This window comes from Pundamilia nyererei, unplaced genomic scaffold (genome assembly GCF_000239375.1).
Source record: "Pundamilia nyererei isolate P.nyererei 1_Seehausen unplaced genomic scaffold, PunNye1.0 scaffold00044, whole genome shotgun sequence".
In the NCBI taxonomy this organism is placed as follows: domain Eukaryota; kingdom Metazoa; phylum Chordata; class Actinopteri; order Cichliformes; family Cichlidae; genus Pundamilia; species Pundamilia nyererei.
In genome coordinates this window covers 3,105,616-3,111,615 of record NW_005187445.1, presented here as the reverse complement: position 1 = coordinate 3,111,615, position 6,000 = coordinate 3,105,616, and the positions used below count along the sequence as shown (strand labels likewise).

The window sequence follows — 6,000 nt, the reverse complement described above, 5'->3', positions numbered from 1 at the left end:
TGTGTGTGTGTGTGTGTGTGTGTGTGTGTGTGTGTGTGTGTGTGTGTGTGTGTGTGTATTTGGTCAGGTTGTGGGAGAGGTCTGCATGTTAATGCAAATGCACAGGAGCCATGATGTGTTTGCTCTGTACGTGTGCAGCCGTAATGAAGACAAAAGCACATAGCGAGGCTGGGCTCCCTCGCAGTTTCTTCTCCTCATTAAGACGTTAATGGTGCTTCCTGTGCATGTGTCTTCAGGCTGCTGATTAATAATGCTGCTTGTTATTCATTAATATTGCCCTAATGAACATGCACTGTTGAGCATGATTGTTAAACTTTTTTGCGTGTGTGTGTGTGTGTGTGTGTTTGTTTTTTCTTTTCTCTCCAGACTCCATTGATCAGCCCACATAGGACCGCGCCCCCAAAGCGAGGGGAGGGGGGACCTGATCGTCCATCATCTTGGCGCCGTCGAAAGGTGAGCTAACATCCCGCACGGTTGGCATGGTAACGGCCTGCTGAGTTCAGGTTGAACGGTTTGTCAGATACAGTTTCTTGTTGTTGCCACACTCTTGCAACATCCTCCTGACCTGAACGCTGAAATGCAGAGAAAAGTGTGTGTGTGTCTGTTTTTGAGGCAAATATTTTATGGAGGTGGGGGGTTTTTTTGTTGTTTTTTTTAGTGCGTGTGTGTGTGTGTGGTTGAATTTTGGAAGGTGGAATAGTTTACGAAAAAAGACCGGTAGTGGCGGTAGCAACAAGGGAAACAAAGAAGGCTGCGAACGATTTTCAGGGAGATGAGAAAATGAAGAGTGGGAAGACAGCAGGGAGACAGGAGGAGAAATCAAATTATTCTTTGTGCTCTACCTGCCACGGAGGCTGAAAGAGAGCATTAATCTTTTACCCCTGTCTGCAGGTGACGACAACACACACACTCGCGAACACATAAGTGTACCCACACTTAACCAAACCACAGTCTCTCTTTCGTTCACGTGAATTCTCACACGCATGTTTTTTTGCAAACTCGCTGCTGTTGCACTTATAGCAGCAGTGATTGTGTGAGGAGTGAGGTTGGTAAGAAAGGGGAGGAAGGAGAGTCCAGGCCATAGGAGGGGAGACACTCAGTCTAAAGCAGAAGAAAATAGGAGGGATAAGAATGAGGTGAGGCAAGGATACTTCCAGGAATCTTCCACAGTGAGTTAAGGTGAAGGCTTTGTTGATTTCTCTGCATAAATGTCAGGTGATGGGTTGTTGAGGCACTTCAGGGTTTTGGATGAGCAGAAAACTCATTGAATCAATAGAAAAATAAAAATAAAAAACTTGATCTTTAATTACAAAGGTATTATCTAAACCCATTTACACATTCAGCAGTGTACTTTTAGACTGAGGCTCCATTTTGGTTCATTTTCATGTGCATTTTTTTTACAATTAAACAGATTCAACTTTATTACATGGTTGAGGCAAGTGGGTACAATTGTTTGTAACACACACAGTAGAACTTCAAGGATTAATTGAATGATTTGCTAATTTCTTAAGCAGAGGTGCTGGACTTTTTTGATTTATCTTTATCAATCCTTTGATATCCTACTTTGATATCATCATAGTATCTCTGAATCTGCTTGCCCCTGATCAGACACACAGATCTGTAAATTTTGGGTACCTCCACTCAAGAAATGATTGACAGCTGTCTTTCCGCTTGTGGATAACCTTTCTGTGACTTACCCTCTTAATTCCTGTGGAACCAGGAAAGCAGGTTTTATACTTTACACATCCGGGAGTCCGCTTGGCTCTCTGTGATGTAAATTTTGCCGTTGCCTAGTCAGTGTGAGGGTCCACGCAAAAGTCTGCACACCACTCTGTTTCTTGTGATCACAAGGACTTGTTTGTAGAGAAATTACATTATAATGCACCAACTATGCATGCACGTGAGAGCAGACTTCAAGCAAACTTTAAGGAAGTATAACAGGCATGACTACTCGGTTGTCCATGTCCACAACCAAGTATAATCCAGGTTTAAAGGTGTATGTAGTTTTTCACACAATGCTTCAGTATTTTGTCTTAGTTTTTGTTAAATAACTTACACTGTGTCATTTAAGGACCAGGTCTTTTTTATTATTAGGATAAACCAGAAGACAGTCTTTGCAACTTGTGCGAGTAGTTGAAGCAGCTTGTCGTGCTGCTGGTGTGAGTTTACACGGCCAGACATGGGCCGTGTGCCTCTGTTTTGTCAACAGAGATTATGAAAGACTGGCAGGCGGGGGAGGTGACAGCAGGGCTATTTGCATCACCCAGGCTGAGCATGCCTGCCCCTCTAACTCTGTCACCTTCTCTCTCCCTTTTCTCTGTCCCTTCCTGTCTGCTCCTCCCTTTTGTCGCCAGCAACAAGCACTCTGGCTAGACCGCCCTGTCGCCACGGTCTTATCGCCTCCAATCAGGAAAAAATGGAAAGAGAGATGTTCAAACAAACTCAAGGAAAGCTTGATAGCAGGCAGCGCCACAGATCTGTTATCTCATTTGAGAGATGACAAATGAATTAGTTTCTAGATAAACTGAAAGATTAACCATGAGGCTTTTTGTGCACAGCAAACAATAAAAGTTTCTAATGGAGCCTGCACGTTGACTGAATCCACACAGGGGAAACCCAAGATATTTATTATGATGTTTAGATGGGAATAATCCCGCCTGTCTGCAGATGATGTACAACACAGATTGGTGATAGATTGAGGTTGTATTTGCTGTTGCTAATCTTTTCCCATTCGCTTGCCGCCTACCCCCACTAACTCTTTCCGACTCATTCTTGTTTGTTGCACCTTTTTTCCCCCCACTGCTGTGACTCATTGTGTTGTGGGAGGTCTGTCGACTCTCCACTTTGTTTGCTATTTTCCCAAATCTAATTCAGTTTTTCTCTGCTGTTCATCCATTTTAATCTGGCGTCAGCGAGTGTTACTCATCAGTAATATTGAAGTGATGCTCATCTTATTGGAAATAATTTTATTGTTTCCACCAAAGTGCAAGAACACACACACTCACGCAGTCCAAAAATGTGACTGAGCGGGAGCAGTGTTTGGTTAGTGTAGTTATTGAGGGATGGATGGATGGATGAGATACTGTTTAGTCTTACTGACCACTTTAAGCACTTGAACACTACACCACATATACATACAACACTTCATTCTGTGCATCTACAGTTGTGGTCAGAAGTTTGCATACAGTCATCATCATGGGCGTGACTGTCACTGTGATTTTAGGCTTTTAATTATTTCTTTGAACTGTTCTTTTTCCAGGGTGGAATCACAGTACAGCATGAATCCTTGATTAATAAAAAAAAACAAGAATTGTGTGCGCAAGTTTGAATTTATTTTGGATTTTCTCTAATAAACACAGGGTCAAAAGTACACATGCAGATTCAAATATGTGCATACACCACCACTGATAGTTGGTTAAATGTCCCGGAGCAAGTTGGTCACCATCAACAAGCTTCTGCCATGATTGTGGCTGAATCGCCTTTCTTGGCAGAATTAGTAGAGTTCCTTTAAATTGGTTGTTCCTTGCGGAGATCCAGCTTTTAAGAGTAGTCCACAAATTTTCTGCAGGTTTAAGTTCAGGACTTCGGGAAGGCTATTCTAAAAGTTTAATGTTAGCTTGCTTTATCTATTCCAAAACCAGTTTTGATGTGTGTTTGGGATCATTGTCTCCTTTGAACACTCAATTATATCCCACTTTCAACTGAAGCTTTTGATTTGAGGAAAGATTGAAGAATTTTGAGGTAGTCCTCCTTCTTCATCATTTCATTCACTTTGTGCAGTACACCAGTGATGCTACCACCACCATGCAAAGCCTCACTTTTAGTCCACCAAACTTCTTGTGATTGTGACAAATAACTCAATCTTTGTCTCATGTGAAGATTTCTCTCCAGAAGGCATTTGGCTTGCCCATGTAGGTGTCGATTTTGGAGCAGGGAGTTTTTTCTTGGTCGGCACCCTCTCAGTCCATGGCAGCGTAAAACTCCCTTCATGCTGGGTGGTTCTTGGGTTCTTCCTGAACATCTTAATCAGTTCCCTTTTTATCTGAGGATGACAAAATTGGGTCTTCTTCCAGATGTTGAAAAAGCCTATGTTAACTTCTGACCACAACTGTATCTTGGTATCTTGCGTGGAGGGCAATTAGAGGCTCAGTATTTCCACATGCAGATCAGGGTAGTCAGGGATGGAAGCACGACAGTCCAATTATTAGACAACCTGAGCCCTGAGCCGCAGCTGCCATTGGGTCTTAAAAATTAAGGTGATTCATCTGTGGAAACCATGATTGTGCTCAATAATTGTCTAGAATCTGTGCTTTTCAGACGTGTGTCTTCAAAGTAAATGTTATAGCAGTTTGAAATGTTCACATCTAAAGCCGAGTTACATTACTTTTGCAGTCTTATTTGTTTACCTCAGAGCTTTTTGTCATTGGATTAAAGAAAATGTTTAGACAAAAGTTTAAAACATGTTTGGTTTTTATTATTCATATAGCCAATACTACAAGTACAATACAATACAATACTAAAAGTATCATCTCCGTAGCTCAAATCAAAACATGATGTACGTATGAGAGATTCGTATCATGGCCAGCTTCTGGAACAAATTGGAATGGTAATATTTGCTGTTTGCCAAATTTAGGTTGCTTGTGTTGGTTTCCTTGTGATAGTTTTTAATACTGTTTGCTAACTTCTTGGCTAATGCTAACTGAATGCAGAGACAACAGGATTGGTCAGTTGCAATGTGGACCAACGTTGTCATGATTTACTAGGAGCAACACAAAGCACGGGGAAATCACATCGTGCTTCGCCGTAGCCCTGAACTTGCTTATACCTTACCTGATAGAGGTTGCTTGTGAGAAAGCACCATCACATCAGGCAGCTTCCTTCCAGGCACCACCCCTCCTCTTAACCACAAAGTGTGAGGACACATGAAATAGATTAATGATTCTTGATTCTCCCTCTGGGCGCCATGAACATCTTGTGTCAGTTCATTAGTAAATCCTCTACTGTCTGCTTTTATAGCCAGGAGACAAAAGCAGTATGTGGTTTTTGTTTGTCTTCTGATCCAGTCTCTGCCTACCATCCTAACTAAGATTATGACATTGGCATCATATGTGCAAGAGATAAAAATAGTAGCAACAACAAAGAACCCCAAAAGGTGCCTCTAAAGGATGTATAAAGCCCACAAACTGCAGAAGTAAATTTGTTCCACCTAGTATTTGGTCCATCACCGTAATAGAATGACTCCATTTCTCCGTGGAGTTTCTTGTCCATCATCCATCTTTTTTTCTCTTTTCTGCAGGGCTTGCGTTAAAAAAAAAAATCTAGTAAACTCTCATTAATGTCAATTTGTGTTCAGAACTCATGAGAATGAGTAGGAACGTGTTCATCGTGGGATTTTGACAGTTGCCTAGCAATACTGCTTTGATTGTAGCTTACCCATCAGTCAGTGCGGCGTCTGTATTTTCTCCATAATGAATAATGTATTTCTTTCTTCCTGCCAAGACTAAAAAATCTGTTCTTTAGGTCTTTTCCAAAGTTAAGGGGGATATTTTGAAAGCAACATTGTGTGTGAATTAGATCCCTCACTAGTCAACAGGACTGTATGCTTTCTGTTTTATGAGGTGAGCCATTTCCTCTGGTTTTGCCATAAAGCCATAAACTTTGTGGTTCCTGGTGAGTCGTGCTCCCACTGGGCTCCGGGATCCAGGGTCATTGGCATGCTACTGTCCTTTAGCAGACCTCAGAAGTTTAGCTTCACCCTAAGTGACACCACAGCTGACCTGAACAATCCTCCTGCCTCATTTGCCCATTGACCCAAATAATATATGGGTCAGCTGTTAGCATGAAGGTGATGGCCTCTTGGAATCACTCAGTTCAAGATCAGGGTTGAGTATCAGGTCAAACTTAATATCAAAGTTCAGAGCTGCTTGCCTGCATGAGTCCTCTAACCTTCACCTGTCATCAAACGAGGAGACTTTCCCATAACCAGTCAGATGGGAACTA

General features: G+C 41.9%; 1 protein-coding gene across 4 annotated transcripts in view; it reads left to right on the top strand.

Annotated features, from left to right (window-relative positions):
* The window catches only part of LOC102213181 (nuclear receptor coactivator 3-like), a 65,816-nt gene that overhangs the window by 38,090 nt on the left and 21,726 nt on the right, over nt 1-6,000 (top strand). For 2 of the 4 annotated variants that reach the window (XM_005731779.1, XM_013910501.1), the window contains exon 2: nt 367-453. The gene's annotated coding sequence lies outside the window, so the exon portion shown is untranslated. Of the gene's footprint in view, nt 1-195; nt 212-366; nt 454-1,116; nt 1,137-6,000 lie in introns of those variants that run through there. The other 2 variants (XM_013910500.1, XM_013910502.1) reach the window with 2 other exon arrangements.